The sequence below is a fragment of the Lepidochelys kempii genome, chromosome 1 (assembly GCF_965140285.1).
Source record: "Lepidochelys kempii isolate rLepKem1 chromosome 1, rLepKem1.hap1, whole genome shotgun sequence".
In the NCBI taxonomy this organism is placed as follows: Eukaryota; Metazoa; Chordata; order Testudines; family Cheloniidae; genus Lepidochelys; species Lepidochelys kempii.
The window spans coordinates 191,330,357-191,351,422 of record NC_136380.1 but is presented as its reverse complement, the minus strand read 5'-3'; the positions used below and the strand labels follow the sequence as shown (position 1 = coordinate 191,351,422).

At 39.2% G+C, this 21,066-nt stretch overlaps 1 protein-coding gene across 3 annotated transcripts in view; it reads left to right on the top strand.

Annotated features, from left to right (window-relative positions):
• EPHA3 (EPH receptor A3) overlaps positions 1–21,066 on the top strand; it is a 305,552-nt gene that overhangs the window by 169,782 nt on the left and 114,704 nt on the right. The window lies entirely within an intron of this gene.

Below are 21,066 nucleotides of genomic sequence, written 5' to 3'. Positions count from 1 at the left end.
GGCCATATGCTATTTAACAATTTTATCAATGAGCTGCAAGAAAACATGCACTTATTGCTGATAAAGTCGGCAGATGACACAAAAATTGGAGGGACTGGAAAATAATGAAGAGGACAGTCACTGATTCAGAGTGAACTGGATGGCTTAGAGAACTGGGTGCAAGCAAACACTCTGTTTTAATATGGCTAAATGTATGCGTATGTGTGTGTGTATAAATATATAAAATCTTGGAACAAAGAATGTAGGTCATACATACAGAATGGGGGACTGTATCCTGGGGAGGCTGTGACTCTGAAAAAGATTTGGCAGTTGTCAGGGTTCCCTCCCCACTCTGAACTCCAGGGTACAGATGTGGGGACCCGCATGAAAGACCCCCTAAGCTTATTTCTACCAGCTTAGGTTACAAACTTCCCCAAGGCACAAATTCTTCCTTGTCCTTGGAATGGTATCGCTGCCACCACCAAGTGAGTTAGACAAATGTTTAGGAAAGGGACCACTTGGAGTTCCTGTTTCCCCAAAATATCCCTCCAAGCCCCATCACCCACTTTCCTAGGGAGACTTGAGAGTAAACAAGGTGAGCACAGACCAGACCCTTGAGTTTTTAGGACACAAAAAACCCCAATCAGATTCTTAAAAACAGAAGTTTTATTATAAAGAAAAAAAAGTAAGAGAAACACCTCTGTAAAATCAGGATGGATGATAATTTTACAGGGTAATAAGATTTAAAACACAGAGGATTCCCCTCTAGGCAAAACTTTAAAGTTACCAAAAATAACCAACCAGTAATAAACCTTCCTCTTAGCATAGGGAAAATACACAAGCTAAAACAAAAGATACTCTAATGCATTTCCTTGCTATTACTTACTATTTCTGTAATTTTAGATGTATCATTCAGTAGGAGCTGGATTACTTGGTTGGTCTCTCTCTTTGTCTCTGGAGAGAACACAAAGAAGCACAAAACAAAAACCTTTCCCCACAGATTTGAAAATATCTTCTCCCCTTATTGGTCCTTTTGGTCAGGTACCAACAAGGTTATCTGAGCTTCTTAACCCTTTACAGGTAAAGGAGGGATTTTATGCTACCCTTAGCTGTATGTTTATGACAGCAGTTGTGGTAGATAATCAGCTGAACATAAGCTCTCAGTGTGACACTGTGATCAAAGAACTATTGCGATCTTGTGATGCATAAACAGGGAAATCTTGAGTAGGAGTAGAGAAGTTATTTTACCTCAGTATTGGGCACCAGTGCAACTTCTGCTGGAATACTGTGTCCAGTTCTGGTGTCCGCAGTTCAAGAAGAATGTTGATAAATTGGAGAGTGTTCAGAGAACAGCCATGAGAAGGATTAAAAAGCATTAGAAAGCAAAGAGAAAGCAAATTAGACACAAAGAGCTCAATCTATTTAGTTTAACAAAAAGAAGGTTAAGAGGTGACTTGATTACAGCCTATAAGAATCTACATGGGTCACAAATATTTAATAATGGTCTTTTCAGTCTAGCAGAGAAACATGTAACATGATCCAATGACTGGAAGTTAAGGCTAAACAAATTCAGACTGGAAATAAGGCGTACATTTTCCACAGTGAGAGAAATTAACCATTGGAGTAATTTACCAGTGTTCATGGTAGATTCTTCATCACTGGTATTTTTAAAATCAAGATTGGATGTTTAGTCTCAAACATATGATCTAGGAATTATATTGGGAAAGTTTTATGGCATGTGCTATGCAGAAGTTGAGACTAGATCATCCCTATGTTCCCTTCTGACCATGGAATCTAGGAATCTATAAGGACGCCACTAGGGTTAGAGTCAAGGGGATTGAAGAAGTGAGGCCCTGTGAAATTTTCCAGATTTTCTGATATTTAATTTCTTTGATTAACCCATAGATACTGAATCACTAGTAAATGCTTAAAATGGTACTAATTTGACTACCAGCCAAGATCATGTAAGAAGCATTATTTCAAAATGTAATTTCTACCCTTAATATTTTTAATAACTTTGATCTGAATAATGAGCAGCTCAGCATGTACTGCCCATTCTTCCTTTACTAATTTTCATGCACTCTCAAGATGTTGCAGAATTTTGGTAAGAGGTGTTTCTCCTTTGTGTACTGAGCTATGCTAGTGTCAAGGCAATGCTACGATTACCTCAAGTGCATCTTCATACCCTCCATCTAGCTATGTTCACTTAGGGAGCCCATCATCTTAGCATCTGGGCACCTCACATATATTAATGAATTTATTTAATACAAACCCACAAATATAGGGAAGCATTATCCCCATTTTTTTGTAACATGGGGAACTGAGGCACACAGAAATTAAATGATTTGCCAAAGATCACACCCTTCTCAAATTTGGATGAACACTAACCTCTATGCATCATAGAAATACATCTAAACTGCATGAAATACGTGATACACATTATTGATAAGATGGGTCAATCAATAACCTTTTATTTCTGGTACAAGTACCTGACATTTGTACCACCCTGCTTGAATAGATATAGTCCATTTCTCCTCTGGCTCTGCATATGAAGGAAAGCTGCATTTGAACCCTACTTTTAGCTCTCTCTACAGAGATCCAACTTTGAGCATTTGAGGGGGACAAGCCTAGCTTGACTCCCCTCCAAAAACCCACAGCAGGAAGCAGCACAAGCTAGAATCACTACAGTATCTTACACTGCTTTCCTTTCCAGGCTGTGGAATCTCCTTTCCTTGGTGACAGCCACAGAAGCTCAGCTGGCCAAGGGCCAGGGAGAGCTGGTGAGGCTGGGCAGCATCATAAAGACAATGGGCATCAGTGGCACTCTTTGTCCCCTGGAAATCCCCAGATCCGCGTGTGTTGGGGGATGAAACTCACAATTTCTTTCACAAGTGGCGAGGGCATGACCAACCCTCACCTTGGAAGAATGAAGAGGGAACTGAGTTAAAATTTGTGGAAGGTGTACTCTTGAATTTGGGGGAAATGGTCCCATACTTTCATCCTGTCAGATGCCTCTTAATAGCTCCTAATTATTTAAGGCTCGTGGGACATTGGTTACCGAATAAGTGTTGTCTCTTAAAATGCATGACAGATGTTAGCCCTATTGAAAACATGTGAACATTCTACTTGTGCTTACCTAGTAATAGAAGCGCCTCTTGATAACATATATTAAAACATCTTTTTGTGTGTGTGTCTTGATGTTTTCAGCTGTTTTCGACAGTTTGTATGTGTTAGATCTTTGAAATGCAACACAGGTTAATTATACATAAGTAGGTAAACTGCACATTTGTTTTGTTTACCATCTATTAAGCATTTTTGTAAAAGTGTGAACATCACAAGAGCAAGTTCAACCAATGCAAATGACTATATCCTATGGAAATGTTGCTTAAGTATTAAGTTTAGGCATACAGTTTGGAGTGAATTATTGAAGTCAAAACAGCAGAAAATTTTCAATAAAACCTTTGAATTGATTAAGATATTGCTTGGTGTTGGTCGATAAAATCTGTGTCTGTGTGTTGAGCTTTGGAAAGGTGACATAGGAAATAGCAAAAAGAGAAACAATGTCTTTAGGTCCAATTATTAAAAAAGTGTTAGCTTCAGCAATCTGACATGCAGAAAGTGACTCAAAAGGTTGCGACCCACGGCAGAAGAAAGCCAACCAGTTAAAGGAATACATCAGTTTACTGGTGTTGCAATATCAGAATAACTGCTTATCTGAAGTGGCGCCAAACCGTTACCTTCTACTTCCAGTTAACTGTTTGTAAATGTCAAAAACTCCTTGCCACCTTCATGCTAGGGCTGCCTGCCCTATTTTTCTTGTCTTTTGTACAGACTTTACAATCTTCTCGGGTTCTAAGTTAATTAAAGCCCAACATAATTACAGTATATTCACAATAATAGCCACCCTGTTAGCATGCCCTCTTAAAGAGAGATACTCTTTCAACATTACATCTTATCCACCTCAGAGGATCTGTTGGCTGGTTAGCCCATTCTTCAGTAGCATGGAACAGCTACTGTGTAATTTCTGAAAACAGAAGAAACTTGCCATGGAGCAGAGAACAATGGATTTATTTAAGACACAACTTTAGAAATAGCAATTAAATGTTCAGTGGCATAGTGGCACTTTTTTGCTGGAGATAGCCATCTTCTCCTTTTCATTTTAAATTTTTATTACCTCATCTAGCTACTGTTGCTTCATTTTCTGACAATGAGTGAAGTCTCCTCATTTCCAGATTCCCTGTCTTTTTTGTAACAAGTCCATTTCAGGCTTATTTCGCTTCCGCTGCTGTTGCCAGCATTGCATCCAGCCTTCCTCTACAAACTAATATGCATTATCAGAAGGTGACTGGATTGCTTAGGCAGTTTGTAAAAGGCTGTAGCATATTTATCTTATACATCGCTCCTTCAGATCCAGCCCAGTTCATTAGTGAGTGAAAGTTATTAACATTTTCAGGATGTTAGGTGGCCTGCTGGAAATGAGTTGGTGGTCTCCATCTTAATAAGGAATTACAATGTGAATTGACATTCTCGTTAAACCATCTAAACAGAGAGCTCCTGGATTTTCCCTGAAACCATGAATGGTCTCTTCAGGAGAAAACTAAGGCACATAAATTGTATAATATGAGAAGTTAGCATTGTTTGTTTTTTGTGGGTTTTTTTACTGATTTCAATATATGAACTTGTTACTTTTGGTTTCAATATTCTCTTTGAAAATATGAATCTAGCTACGTAGCTAATACATAGTGATTCTGAAGCATCTCACTTATACTGAAGCCTGTATTGGGAAAATATCTTTTGCCATTTTCTTTAGATCTTTGGTTTTAAAATTTTTGTATTTATTCTACAGAAACCTGGGTTTTTAATTTATAATAATATTGAACTTAAAGTTTCCATGCTTGAAGGACATTGACTTTCCATGTAATTACATCACTTGGGCAAAAGGAAGGACTTTAAGTTCTCAGACTCACATGCAAGACTAATGATCACAACAGCATCTGCTGTGCCTATTTAAAATAATGAATTTAATTCTTATGAAAGTAAGGGATTAACAACGCTAGCTCATGCCAGGAATAGGGCAGGCAATGTGCTGTGCAAATGTCTCTGCACAACTCTGCCAACACACTTGAGTTTTAACTGGTAACAGTGCTACTATTCAAGTTGTGGGCCACTTTTCAGCAGAGACTTAGCAAATTATGCATTAGTGAGCAGAGGTTTCCTGGTCATAGATGATATGTTCTTGAGCTGGGGCTGTGAGCAGGTTTCACTAGGTGGAGACCACCCTTGGTTTCTTTATGGCTGATTTGGGAGTGGGGTCATGGAACTTTGTGTTTGTAACAGAACCGCAGCATGGCAAAGCTTGAGAGCTAGTCTCAGAGAGACTAGAGTTGGAAAGGGCTTTCTTGGTAATGTTCTTCTTCCTCCTGCATTACTGAAGAATAGGATTTTGACATAATTTTTCATTAGTCCCTTCTCAAAGACAACCTTGAATGTCTCAATCAATAGTGAGCTCACAACGTCTGTGCCAGGTTATTGCACTTCTTGATCTCACTGTTATAAGTCTCTTTCTGGTTTTCTTCTTGTCTTTTCTTTATTTTAAGGCATTAGTTTTGGCTGTGATCTTGACTACAGTAATTTTCCTCCCATTTTGTCCCCTATCTTCTATTAATTCCTCACAACACTTACGTAGCATCAACTTATTGCTCCTTAGTAACATTTTATCTCTGATTGCTTGTCTTAACCTGTTTTCATAGATCAAGTTTTCTAAACCTATACGCCATTTTTCTTCCTCTTCTATAGATTGTCTCCCTGCTTTCTAGAGGCAAAGGGAAAGCTATCCTTAGTGAACATATACACAAACATACACTCCATCACTATAAGACTGAAAGAAGGTGGGCCAAATTATTCCAGCATGCCCCCTAGATGTTCTGAAAGATTGAGCCTGCCTGAGGGTCTCAGCTGAGGGACAGCTCCCTTCCCACTACCATGGGTAGGTTCCACTGACATCTCTATAATTTAACAATAACTTTTATAAATGTGTGCAACACTCCAGATCCTGCTTTGTTAAAGTTGTTAAATGAAGTTAAATAATTACCAGTTCAGTCCTCCATGTAATACCTCTTTTCTCTTCCTTGCACTATAACATTTGCCTTTTCTGAAGAAGCATGCCATGATATGCTGATGTCGAATTATTGTCTACCATAAATTTATAGAAAGTTCACATAAAATTCAGGCAATCTGACTGTCTTATCTACAGAGCTTTAATTCTCTTGAAATGTCCAGTATCAACTGAAAGTGAAAATCCACATACTGTACCTATTCTGGTCACTTACGGTTTGTGGTAGCTAAAATAATCTTGGGTCCAGAGGTTGGTGTGGTTAAAATTTTCAAATGGTTCGGGTAAACATCAGGTGTTTCATTGATGATTACCCAGTATGTTTTAGAAAGTACATGTGTTTATTTATGTATCAGTTGTGTCATATGTTAGATCTGGCAACTCTGGCAGAGTTTTAATATTCGTCTCCAGAAGTAAAAATTAGTGCACTAACAAAAGAATTTTGCATAGCTTGTAGCCACCTGCAGAGACACACATAGTTACCTGTAGTTTCTGGAATAGTTTAAGAGTATGAAGATTTCTAATAAGTAGGAATCAACTGATATTTCACCAAATCAGTTTCTCTGCTAAAGGAAGTACAGTAAAAATCTTTACCTATATCAAAGGTACAATTGTATGCTTTGTAGTCCTCCACGGAAACTAGACCTCTGGGTAAGAGAAACTGAGTTTCTGTAGAGCATGATATGCTGTCCTTTATCATTCATGACAGCAGGATACTGTGCAATTCAAAAACTGAAATAACTACAAGGTTTCAGTAAAAACAACAAATCTCTAAAACTGTTCAACTCTAATGCAATGTACCAGATTTCCTTTAATGTTAGGCTTCAAATATTCTATTTTTGGGAAAGGAGGAGAGCTATTCAATCATCTTGTCAATGGATATTCAAAAGATGGAGACATCAGAAATAAAACACAAATGTCACATCGTTATTTGTGAAAATGGAAAAAAACAGGAACATGCAGTGTTGTTTGAAAAGGTAGAAATGATGCACAAAACATTATCTGCCTTCTTTTTACATAGAATCTTATTCTCACTTCTGTTTATGGATTTCTCTTGATCTCAAACGTTACTGGATTGCAGCTATGTCAGCTAATCAGAACACAATTTGAATGATCATGGATCAAATTCCCGTTAACTGCTCATGGTCTGAGTTGGGAGTATCCCTCAAAGTTCTATATTTTGTATTAAAAAAAAAATCTTCTCATAGCTGTGCCATTTACCAAACACCAAACAGGCAACTTCATGTAACACTACAGGAAATACTACATTGAATGAAAAACTTTGTTATCAAAAGAGAGCCCCTAGCAGAATGTGAACAGTGTCCATGCCTTAATAATTTACTATCTTATTAGTCTATCAGCTGATTGATCTGTGATCTGCCTGACTGTGACAAGAATGTTGGAAGGGGTGACAGGCCTTGCAAATTAGAAGTAACTGTGAAGATACAGATCTCCATTATAGGACAGGTAGAAAATCCTACATGACAACAGCTTTAAAATAATTGTTCTTCAAAAGACTGGGGTAATGAACTCAGCTGGACTTTGTGCTTAAAAGATCATGAGCTTTCAAGCAATCACACCATGCATAATGCCTGTATTACAGTTACAAAGGTAAGAGAAGAAAACTCTCTTGATAAGAGAGATGTCATCTTAGCATACTTGCTTTCTGTACTTTGTATATGTGCCCAGCTACCAGGGTTTAAATGTGTGAGGGAGACCAAAAATGAGAGACATTTCAGAAACTATAATGTGTCTGTGAATGTGAAATGGAAAACAGCAGAATCATATGTAGCCAAGAAAAAAGGAAAGTCTGTGTAAATGTGTGAAATCATGGAGGAAAGGGTCCTTGTGTACTGATGTAGAAAGAGATTTGAAGGGAAATGATAGAATAATATGGCAATGAGCAATCTCGTCCTCTAGAATTCTTAAGATTAAATTAATAAACCACAAAAATACTACATTAGTTTAAAATATAACTTCATTCACACTTTCTAAATGCTTTGCAGGCTCTTTAGAGATGTGCTGGGAATGCCAGAACCAGAGATTTAAAAGAAGGTGCTTTGGGAGTGTGTGTTTAAACCCAGACTTTTTGGAGTTATAGTTTCCATTAATATCATGATTAATAGAAGGTCCTATTGTTCCATTTGCAGGATTTAGAATGATAAGTCAGCATTGTCTTACACAGGATTGCACTGATTGAGTGAAACCAGTTTAGTTAAATGTGTGCATATGTGGATAGCCTGATTTCAGTTCTAGAGTGCCTTATTTTGATTTAGTTTAAATCTGTTCCAAAGGGCGTTTTCTCTAGTAGAAAGTTGCACTGGTTTAAGTAAGGTTATGATTTTAAACTGATTTAGTTAACCTGGTGCAAACTCTGTTGTGTGCACTAGTTTAAATCAAGTTTATTTCATTTAATCTTAACTTGATTAGGAACCTATGTAGGCCAAACCAAAGTAAGTCACCCTCAAAACAAAATAAGGCAGTGCAAACCTGTATAGATAGTCTTGACTAGAATAGTTTAAAATTGCATCTTTAGTTAAACCAGTGTGGCTTTCTCATTTAGACAAGATCTAATTGACTTAAGATACACTGAAATAAGATAGATTTAAACCTGCACTGGTTTAACAAACTCAGTTTAAAATCGCTCCATTAGATAAACCACTGCAATGCTGTATGTAGAAAAGCCATATGTTAGAAAAATAAGGCCCTTAGGATGAGCTTTCAAAAGATAGATTAAAAAGTTGTTATGCTGCTGTGAAAACCAGGTCTTTGTCAGTTAACTACATCCCTTAATTGCCATAAAGGGTGAATGGCTTAATTTCTTGTTGGAACATAAATAGAGTCCTGGCTACATATGGAACAGTGTGAAGAAGCAGCTTAGGCAAATATTGGTATCCAGCAGAAACAACATAGAATGTTTAAAAAAAAAAAAGTAAAATATTCATCTCAGGACACTGACATGTCTAGCTAAGTTGAAATCTAGGAACACAAAGGCTGCCATAATAGGTAGATAAGACCAGTGGTCCATCTCCTCTAATGCCCTGTCTCTGGTAGTGGTGGGTTAGAATCAGATGTCTCCCCCCCCCCAAAAAAAAAAATCTAAGAAACGCTTCAGTAGAAAATTAAGGAATAACCTGGCCACAGGTTAAAAAAAAAATTAAAAAATCAACTCTTGCTATTGCAATTCTGGGATGTTCTCATTATCCATCTAAATGTGTGGTCCTTCTTTGAATCCTACTAAGATTTCAACATCAGTGATACCTTGTGGCAAAGATTCCATAGTATTGCATGGTAAAAAAATTGGGGCTTTCTTATGAGATATAATTTTGAAACTCTCTTGGATAGGCAATGCCTTCATTAGTTGGGGGCTATCTAGTCAAAGTCAGAGCAATGAAGATCCAAAGTATTTTTTTAAATTATCTCATTTCTGAGACAGAACTGTTTTGGAGAGAGGAAAGTGAACTTTCTTCCATATTTCAGATGCTAAGGGGGGAAAAACACCCCATTCTCCACAGGAGAATTGGTTTCCCTAGATAATAACTACTGCCACAAGTTTGTTATTGGAGATAGAGCCACACATAATAAAACTTTAATGAGGATGAACATTCTTAATGTTTGAAGGTTTCATTTTCTCTCTCCTGCCATTTTGAAATCCTTCAGACGATAAGAGAAACACGGTGGAATAGTAGTCATGACTGGACTACAAGTATTGAAGGGTATGTGCTGTTTAGGAAAGACAGAAAGAAAGGCAAAGGTGGTAGAGTAGCACTGTATATCAATGATGAGGTAGATGGTAAAGAAGTAAGAAGTGATGGAATGGGTAAGACAGAGTCTGTCTGGGCAAAAATCACATTGGGGAAGAAAGCTACTACAGCTTCCCCTGAGATAGTGTTGGGGTGTGCTATAGACCGCCGGGATCCAATCTGGATATGGATAGGGACCTCTTTAATGTTTTTAATGAAATAAATACTAATGGGAATTGTGTGATCATGGGAGACTTTAACTTCCCAGATATAGACTGGAGGACAAGTGCTAGTAATAATAATAGGGCTCAGATTTTCCTGGATGCAATAGCTGATGGATTCCTTCACCAAGTAGTTGCTGAACCAACAAGAGGGGATGCCATTTTAGATTTGGTTTTGGTGAGTAATGAGGACCTCATAGAAGAAATGGTTGTAGGGGACAACCTTGATCTGAGCGATCATGAGCTAATTCAGTTCAAACTAAATGGAAGGATAAACAAAAATAGATCTGTGACTATGGTTTTTTATTTCAAAAGAGCTAACTTAAAAAAATTAAGGAAATTAGTTGGGGAAGTGGAGTGGACTGAAGAACTTGTGGATCTAAAGGCAGAGGAGGCCTGGAATTACTTCAAGTCAAAGTTTCAGAAACTATCAGAAGCCTGCATCCCAAGAAAGGGGGAAAAAATCATAGGCGGGAGTTGTATACCAAGCTGGATGAGCAAGCATCTCAGAGAGGTGATTAAGAAAAAGCAGAAAGCCTACAAGGAGTGGAAGATGGGAGAGATCAGCAAGGAAAGCTACCTTATTGAGGTCAGAACATGTAGGGATAAAGTGAGAAAGGCCAAAAGCCATGTAGAGTTGGCCCTTGCAAAGGGAATTAAAGCCAATAGTAAAAAGTTCTATAGCCATATAAATAAGAAGAAAACAAAGAAAGAAGAAGTGCGACCACTAAACACTGAAGATGGAGTGGAGCTTAAGGATAATCTAGGTGTGGCCCAATATCTAAACAAATACTTTGCCTCAGTCTTTAATGAGGCTAATGAGGAGCTTAGGGATAATGGTAGGACGACAAATGGGAATGAAGATATGGAAGTAGATATTACCACATCCGAGGTAGAAGCCAAACTTGAGCAGCTTAATGGGACTACATTTGGGGGCACAGATAATCTTCATCCAAGAATATTAAAGGAACTGGCACATGAAATTGCAAGCCCATTAGCAAAAAAATGTAATGAATCTGTAAACTCAGGGGTTGTACCGTATGACTGGAGAATTACTAACATAGTTCCTATTTTTAAGAAAGGAAAAATAAGTGATCCGGGTAACTACAGACCTGTTAGTTTGACATCTGTAGTATGCAAGGTCTTTGAAAAATTTTTGAAGGAGAAAGTAGTTAAGGACATTGAGGTCAATGGTAATTGGGACAAAATACAACATGGTTTTACACAAGGTAGATTGTGTCAAACCAACCTGATCTCCTTCTTTGAGAAGGTAACAGATTTTTTAGACAAAGGAAATGCAGTAGATCTAATTTACCTAGATTTCAGTAAGGCATTTGATACAGTTCCACATGGGGAATTATGAGATAAATTGGAAAAGATGGGGATCAATATGAAAATTGAAAGGTGGATAAGGAGCTGGTTAAAGGGGAGACTACGACGGGTCACACTGAAAGGTGAACTGTCAGGCTGGAGGGAGGTTACCAGTGGAGCTCCTCAGGGATTGGTTTTGGGACCAATCTTATTTTATTTTTTTATTACTGACCTTGGCACAAAAAGCAGGAATGTGCTAATAAAGTTTGCGGATGACACAAAGCTGGGAGTTATTGCCAATACAGAGAAGGACCGGGATATCATACAGGAAGATCTGGATGACCTTGTAAACTGGAGTAATAGTAATAGAATGAAATTTAATAGTGAAAAGTGCAAGGTCATGCATTTAGGGATTAATACCAAGAATTTTTGTTATAAACGGGGGACGCCTCACTTGGAAGTAATGGAGGAGGAGAAGGACCTCGGAGTATTGTTGACCACAGGATGACTATGAGCCGCTAATGTGATATGGCCATGAAAAAAGCTAGTGCGGTCTTGGGATGCAGCAGGCGAGGTATTGCCAGTAGAGATAAGGAGCTTTTAGTACCGTTATACAAGGCACTGATGAGACCTCATCTGAAATACTGTGTGCAGTTCTGGTCTCCCATGTTTAAGAAGGGTGAATTCAAACGAACAGGTACAGAGAAGGGCTACTAGGATGATCCGAGGAATGGAAAACCTATCTTATGAAAGGAGACTCAAGGAGCTTGGCTTGTTTAGCCTAACCAAAAGAAGGCTGAGAGGAGATATGATGGTTCTCTATAAATATATCAGAGGGATAAATACTACGGAGGGAGAAGAATTATTTAAGCTCAGTACCAATGTGGACGCAAGAGCAAATGGATATAAACTGGCCATCAGGAAGTTTAGACTTGAAATTAGATGAAGGTTTCTAACCAACAGAGGAGTGAAGTTCTGGAACAGCCTTCCAAGGGAAGCAGTGGGGGCTTCAAGACTAAGCTTGATAAGTTTATGGAAAGGATGATATGATGGGATAGCCTAATTTTGGCAATTAACTGATCTTCAACTATTAGTGGTAGATATGCCCAATGGCCTGTGATGGGATGCTAGATGGGGTGAGATCCGAGTTACTACAGAGAATTCTTTCCTGGGTGTCTGGCTGGTGAGTCTTGCCCACATGCTCAGGGTTTAGCTGATCGCCATATTTGGGGTCCAGAAGGAATTTTCCTCCAGGGCAGATTGGCAGAGGCCCTGGGGTTTTTTTGCCTTCCTCTTCAGTTTGGGGCACAGGTTACTTGCTGGAGGATTCTCTGTACCTCAAAGTCTTTAAACCACGATTTGAGGACTTCAATAGCTTAGACATAGGTTAGAGGTTTGTTACAGGAGTGGGTGGGTGAGATTCTGTGGCCTGCATTGTGCAGGAGATCAGACTAGATGATCATAATGGTCCCTTCTGACCTTAAAGTCTATGATGCTATATTCCAGTGGCTGGATGTGTCTTTCTAACCTTGTGAGGTGCGCATACAACAAGTCCAAGAGCTTAACGAGTCAGGCAGATCTGATGGAATATCTTTTCCTGCTATCTGGGTATTGGGTTCTGTGGAAGTTCTGACCTTGCCCCGCTGTAGTAGTTGGGGAAGAGGAGACAAATCTCTCTGAATGTGATAGAAAATGAACTTGTAAGCTGATGAAGTCTCTGGAGAATGCTTGTTGTGTTTTGTTTCCTTTAGGATAAGGTATGGTTCTCTGATGTTGTAGTGTTAGCTTCTCCGTTCATATTCATTAGACAGGAAGAAGAGTTGGTGCCAGCATGTCTTATTCTGTCAGAAGCAATGGGTCTACAAATCTGTAGTCATACTTTAATTTAAGAGCCAGAGTTGCCAACATATGGAAAATATTTCCAGGTACAGTTCTCCTAATCAACCAAGGTGTGGGAACCCCAGGCCTCCAGCCATCAGATAGCTGTTGGGTATATTTTGGTGCATTTTAAGTTATTTTTTTCTTAAAGGTTTTGTGCATGAAATCTCCAGGGGGTGCTTGTCCTCAACCTTTTTTTAAAAAAAAATCATCTCCTGGAAATATGTTGTTCCCTCTTTCCCATGTCGCTCTACAGAGTTTGATCTCCACTGCTTTTGCTCCCTCAGCACTGGCTCCCCATTTCATCTGTTTTGGTTCTTATATTGCGTTCATAACTGCGGTATCTATCTCCGCCCCCGTGTGTAGCTCTGAAAGGTGGCTGGAGAGGGAGATCTGGGAGCTGTTGCTGCAGATTGGACACTGGGAGAGGAAGGAGCCTCTGAGCGACCAAAAAAGCAAAATTGCCACCTGCTGCTGTGGCCCCAGGACCCTGGGTAGAATTAGGTATTTGGAGGGAGACTGCAAACCGAGGACCAGTCTTTGCTAAACTGGAACTGTGGGCAGCTATTAGAGTCAGCACTAAGTAGTCCCGCTTTTACCATCTAGTAATCATTGAAATTAATAAGTAGGACACAGCTGCCAAATCATCTCTTGTTGTTGCTGTACATCAGTTCAATCCAGGATTTTTCTCTGACCAGGAAAGATAGGGGGGAAAAACCCACATTCTTTAATTAAGCGTGTTCTTGATGTAGGAAGAAAATCTTCTTCCTTTGCAAGAAAGAGAAAAAAACTTTTCTACATTCTTATGCTCCCCTGAAACGGATTCTACACATTTTCAGTACATGTCTATGACCCTTTTAATGTACAAGTGACATCAAACAAGGGAGAAGAGCATAATAATATCAGAGCATCCTCCCTCCTCTCTCACACATTGCTGACTATTGTTATTCAAAAGACGGCATTTGTCAGCAAGGAATGGGTCCAAAGCTGATTCGATGTATAGGTAATTACAGGATGAAAATTAGCCAAAACTCAGGATGCTGTGTGCCACTTTATTGGGACCAGGTGGGAATGCAAGCACTTAAAACAGCTTCTCTGGCTTTATTTTGGATGCCCAGTGCCAAGTTTAATACTGTGAATAGCTGCCTTACTGCATGATGTCAATATAACAGATTACAGTATCAGTGACATCCCTATCAGTGGAACATCATTTCACGTTAGTTATCTAATATGGTATTTCACTAATGTATTGTGACAGTGTCTAACAAAATACACAGCTTGCACTTGCCTATTACAATTGCTAGTTCTCTACTTATTATCTGACATATTCTTTTCCCTGTCCCTACTGAGTGTGCTGTAACAGAAAATGTATAAGGTTTTCATATTTTATATAGAAGATACTTCTAATCTAGAATATTTTTATAGCTGTTTTTGTTAGAGCTGGTTGAAATATTTTCAACCTAACACTTTTCCATGGAAAAGTGCAATTTCAGGGATATTGAAACTTTTGGGGGAACATGTCATTTTCTATGAACATTTTCAACAGGAAAAAGCTGAAACATTTTATTTTGATAGTCTCCGATTTCTGTTCCCAACCATCTCTAGTTTTTGCATTTGTTGGTAGAATGTATTCATAAGAAGGAACTCAATGAACATTTTTCATCAGGCTGATAAACACGAGCACTTGTGCTGGAGAGAGACTTCAATGGAATGTTTTTTATATATATGTTACTGTTCTGGTGGTTCAGTGCTCCCTCATGTTCAGCAGAATGATGCTTTTACAGAAATAAAATTCTATTAAGTTGGCTACAGTTTGCATGGGCATAAGAGTCTAGCCTTAAGGCACAACTCTAATCTGGGTCTAGGAGCTTGTAATTCTCAGCATGACAGTCCTCAACTTTAGTTTTGGAGAAAAATCAGGGGTGAAAGTAAGTCTAGGGACATACCGGTATGGGGCTGGGCTGGGGCTGGCTCTGGCCCCTGGAAGGGGAGGGGCCTCAAGTGGAAGGGGAGGTCAGAGCCAGCCCTGGCCCACCCTGAAGCAGCAAGTGCCTCCTTCCCCCTCCCCGGGTTAACAGCAGCGGCCGGGGGCTCTGGCAGCGGTTTAAAGGGCCCTGAGTGGTAGTGGCGGCCGGAGCCCTGGGCCCTTTAAATCGTCCCCAGAGCCCCGCCGCAGCTTCCCCAGGGTTCCGGGGATGGGTCTCCGGCTGCCACTACTGCCCTGGGCCCTTTAAATCATCCCCAGAGCCTGCCGGAGCCCTGGGGAAGCAGCGGTGGGGCTCCGGGGACGATTTAAAGGGCCCAGGGCTCGGCCGCCGCTACCGTCCGGGGTCCTTTAAATCGCCGCCCCAGCCCCGCTGCCACCACTATCCCAGGGCTCTGGCATCAATTTAAAGAGCCAGGGGCTCCAGCCGCTGCTGGGAGCCGCAGGCTCTTTAAATTGCACCTGGAGAAGCCGATCCACTCCAGTACGGTGCACCGGCTCTTGCCTGTACGCCATATCGGGGCATACCGGCTTACTTTCACCTCTGAGAAAAACAAGAGACAATGGATGGCATACACTAACATACTGCTTCTCATTGGGAATGAACTTTTTGGTTTCTTCCTTTGACGCAATCCATCTTTGGTTAAAAGTATAAATGATTAATCATATATATGTGCTATCTGTGTGCTTACTTAATCAAGAAGTGATTGCTCCTCTTTCTACTGCTCTTACCCAGTGTATGAAGAGGGATGTGGACTAGTAGTCTGATGGCATCCTGATCTGGGAGCCAGGAACTCCTGATTTCTAATCCTGTCTCTGACATTGACACCTTTTGTGGCCTTGGGTAAATCACTTAATGAAAATCATATGCCTCAATTTCTACATTAGTAAACCTGGGTTGAGGGGAGGGGGTGAAGAGGAATAATACTACCTTTGCCTTATCTACCTTTGAAGGGTATTGTGAAGATTGAGAGTGTGCTTTTCAAAAACACCTTAGGGAATTAGGTATCCAATTAAATGTTAATGGGAGTTAGGCACCTAATTCCTTTAGGTGCTTTCCCACCCCAGCTTAATTTGTTAATATTTGTAAAGTGTTCTGGCGACAAAGAGCTCAAGAGATAATGTTAGTGGAGGTTTATGGTGGAGACTAATTGTCCAAATACATATAGTGGTAGCTTTTGCTAAATCATTGCTTTTAAATGGTGATCGTTATGTTTATAAACAATTCCTCTTTTCTTGGTGGAGGCTCCTTACATAACATGCGTCTCAGTCTGAGAAACTTTATATTTCCAGCAGCGTATTTCTTGAGACAAATGACACTATGTGCTGCATATCTTAGATAAAATCAGGGGTCTGTCCTGCCATTAATGCACTATGGTTTTCCATGTGTAGAGTAACTCCCATTGTCCTTCTAATAATGTGCCTTAGCAGTGTAATTCCTTTGCCTGCATATGCTGTAAATGGGGATACTTCTAGGAATCTGAAAGCTCCAAAGCTTTGACTGAAATGGACAAGATACTGGTCTGGTTGAGGTCCCTGGGAGCTCTTGCTTGAGCTGAGAGGTGGGTGTATCACTCGCAGTCATGGGGTGGGGCGAGGGAGGGAGGTTTGGGTCAAACCAAAACCAATTTTAAAAAAAAAATTCAGTGAATTAAAAAATGTTTTGAGTTTGAGCCCTTTTAAACATTGTTGAATTTTTAAAAAAGAAATTTCTAAACGAAAAATAGTTTGAACTGAAAAATTTTCATTTGGAAAATTACGATGTGAAATATTCCAACTTTTTCAGGTACTTTGTTGTTTTTTAAATGAACAGGTATCAAAACTGACATGAATTCATGAGGGATTTTGATGTCACCAAATCTGCATTTTTGTCTCTCCCCCTTCCTTCCCCACCCCAAAAAAGAAAAAAAATTCAACTAAAAATATTGCCCATCTCTACTTGTGAAGCCCCCAGGGTATAAAAATAAGAGGGGATTGGTGGTAGCGTATTTTCCTCACCTTTCAAATGTACTAACCTTCTTCCTTTTGTCTCAAATATACTGAACTTGTTGCATGCTTCGGGGCCTATCTTTCCTTCCTTTCTTTTTTAGAGGCAGGAGAATTAAAGACCTGGTCAGCAGGATGACTGTGTGGAGGGGGCTTAAGTTTGCTTAAATTCTGCTGCAATAGAATATTGTGTAGTGGAAGAAAGTAGGGGATTTTATGTAACTTTATATTTATGAAAGTTATTTTACATAACTCTATATTTTAACAGGGGTGTTCAGAACCTGGGCCAGCTGTTCTCTTTTTTGTTTTGTATTGTATTTTTTAATAATATAGCATAAATTGAAATACATGATGACCTTGCCAAAAAAAAGAAGAAAACTTTTGTGCGACTTGAGATTTTCTCCACTTTCTATGGCAGCCATTTTTTTTAACACATGCAATTAAAATTTTAAAAGGCCACATTAAATGCTGAAATATTGTCCTTTCTGCTAATTTTACAGCCAGATAAGAATGCTTCTGTTCTTGATGTCATGCAGTATTCTGTATAGGGTTAATTAAACTAGTAATGTATTAATTCTTCACAATTTCCTATGTTTGACACACATCAATATGAAAGTATGTCACTTATAATCCAGACAGCAACAGAATGGCCTGAGCCAGTCACATTCAATTTGGAGCAATATCCTATCATATAAATAATTTTATTATCAAATTTTTGTAGCATCAGATTTTATGGTCTGTTCCGGTTATAAAGGACATAATTATCAGACTAGATCTCTCAGATGCAATTCTTCTGATGAGTCAAAGACATTATTTCTACAAAGAAGAAAAAGTGTTGAAATCCCTTCTGTGTGCCAAGCACATTTAACCAACCACACCTTTTCCCAGGTAAAATTGAAAAGTTACAAGGACTAGCCACACACTGTGCACTATAAGGCTCTGAGATAAATCCTGAAAATCTCATTGGCTTGGTTAGGGATATTTCTACTAGGCAGAGAGGTTGGTATGAAAATATGCTGTACAATTTAGTGCTGTAACCACAGAGGTGGAGTATTCCTGGATTCACCTCAATACTTCTGATTTTGTTTTATTTGATTCAGACAGGCTCCCCCCACCCTTTGAGGTTTGTTTTATTTCAGGCTTGTTCTAACCCAAAACCATAAAGGTGGAACTTGGAATAAAATGGATATTTTGTGAACTATTGTAGTGTCTCCTAGCATGAGAAATTTCTGATTCACCAAACAAAATAGCCCCTGGTTGCCCAGTATTGAAATTTGAGCAGTCACTTCATTTCAGGTTGTTAAAGGTGTGCACGATTCCCAGGGCAATTCTTTAACCAATAACTCATACAGTTCACAGTACTTTGTTACTTTTGGTCAGATGTATTCTCTTTTTTTAAAAAATGGCACAAGCTTTGTGGTCATGTAAATTGGCTCAGCTCCAGCTGGGTTGAAAACCGCTATCTGGAGATAATTTGGCCTGGTATGTGCAGAGAAAATGGGTCTTAATAATTGACTAAAAAATAAAAATATATAGAACATAATCATGAAAACTCAATATTCCCTCTGTCCTCCTGGTGATTTCCCAGCCGATATAGTAACTGCTGTTAAAGAGCACTGAGTTCCTGTCAGGTTTTGTTTTGTTTTTTCAGTGTCCTTTTCTGCAGGATAGACGAAATGTTAAGCCTTCAAGGTGTGCAAGGTCATAAACTAGTGAGTGAAGAGGCCAAACTGTTTTTTGCCACCTTTTTCTACCATTCTTTGCTGAGTAGTGTTGCCTGGTCTATGGATTGTGTATTAATTATATGTATTACTTAAGAATTCCCAGTTGTCACTCTGAGGTTTGATAGGTTCTTGTCCCAGGTTTAAGCCCAGGATTATTAAAATTACTGTTCAGCGGGGAACCATGATGTGCACACTTGCAACAAACACACTTTAGGAACCTTTCTGTAGTCGAAATAGTTTTATTAATACAGTTAGCAAAGTCACAAACACTGTAACCCAGCTAGGTGAGTGAGATAATACAAAATGTACATCTGAACAGCCATATATTCACACCATCCCTTACAGAACAACCTGAAATGTTAGCTAGTTTCTTCCTTATCACCATTACTGGTGGGCATCATCCTGGCACCTCCCGAGTACTGCATCTTCCCTTCCTCCTGCACACAGGCTGGGCTAAAACTTTTATAATATGTTATGCTGACACCACTAAGCCTAATGTATATTCAGTGGAGGGATTTATCCTCTCGTCCTTATTTGTATTTCCTCACCCTACTAATGCTGGGGTGCCTTTCTCCTACAGCTTAGTATATAAATGATCTCAACTTATTATCATATAAGTCAATTCATTGCCAGGGCATTCTTGTGGTCAGACATCTGCAGATGTTCCTATCCTAAAAAATCCAAAAGTTGGTGTTAGTTTGTATTCCTGTGGTTACCTGGTGTTATGTACCCACTTAAACACTCTCCTCAAAACTTCGGGGTGACATTGGGCCATTTATCTGTGCCAAAGTCTATAGGTCTCAAAACTTCTGCTAACTGCCAAAGCCAATGTCTTACAGCATACAGGCCTGTAGGTTGCTTGCATTACTAATAAAATAAATGCTAAAGGTAGCTTTATGGGCTACAGCACACAAACATAAATGTCTGTGAATTAAATACTTTGGAATGCTAGAGAATTTTTCATGCACACAAAAACCCATGTTAAGAAATTACAAGATTTTGTCTTCAAACCACAAAAGCCAGGGAAGTCCAAATAAAGGTTAAAATACTTGAATATTATGCTTGTGTGGTATGGTAGCTTTTCAGTGGCCTTGAGGTTTTCATTTCAGCTGTGGTCAGAAGACTGTCAGCCTAGAGTTGTCCCTAGAGGCCCGAGGTGTTTAATTTTCAAGTTTTAGTTCCAGCAGGAGAATGAAAATTCAGCCAATTAAATAAAGACTTGGGAGAAGAGAGAGATGAACTGTGAAGACAACATCTTTGCTTAAAGAGGAAACTTATTCTCAAAAGTAATCACTGAAACATCTCTGTCCCCACTCCAAATCCTTGGGGACACAGTAAAACATGGATGATATCTATTTACTCTTGCATGTATGTGTGTTTGTTTTAAAGATTTGTTAGAATGGCAAGGGCTTTTTAATGTTTGTTTCAATCTGAATTATCTATTTAGTTTGATACAGTATATTGAGCAATGGAGGTGGGCAATAGTTTTGAGAGAGATGAAGGCTGGTAGACATTAAATAGCAGCAAGGCAGTATAAAATGTCATTCAGAATTCTAGGTACCAGATTAGTAGCCCCAAGAAACTGAAACTACCAGATTAGTAGCCCCAATAACCTTCTATTGATATGAAAATAACAGATTCAGCATGGGCAGAAGCAACACTGATCAATCAATGTGCCTCAAAGCTGATCTAAAAGAATATCTTGAAGGGGCAAGACATTTGTTAAATTTCCTTTCCAGTTAACTTGACAGCTCTGCTGAGGCTACAAATAAAAATAGTAATTCATGCTCATTGCAGTAGTGCTCCCACGTCAGCTGGGAGCTGGACTGAGATCCCCGCAACTCCAGCCAACTCACCAAACCACTTTTTGATAAAGTGCAGGACTGGGATTCAGAAGATTTGGTTTCTGGTCCTGTCACTGTGTTACCTTGAGCAACTCACCTATCCATTCTGTCTCGATTTCTCCATCTCAAAATGGGGACAGTAATGGTCACCTACCTCCAATTAGTGGGAAGCTTTGGAATGAAGCTAAGTGTCAATAAATGCCAAGTAATGTATACTGGAGGGGAAATTTAAACTACTCCTATACCTTACAAGGTTCTTGAACTGACACAGTTAAGTTAGAAAG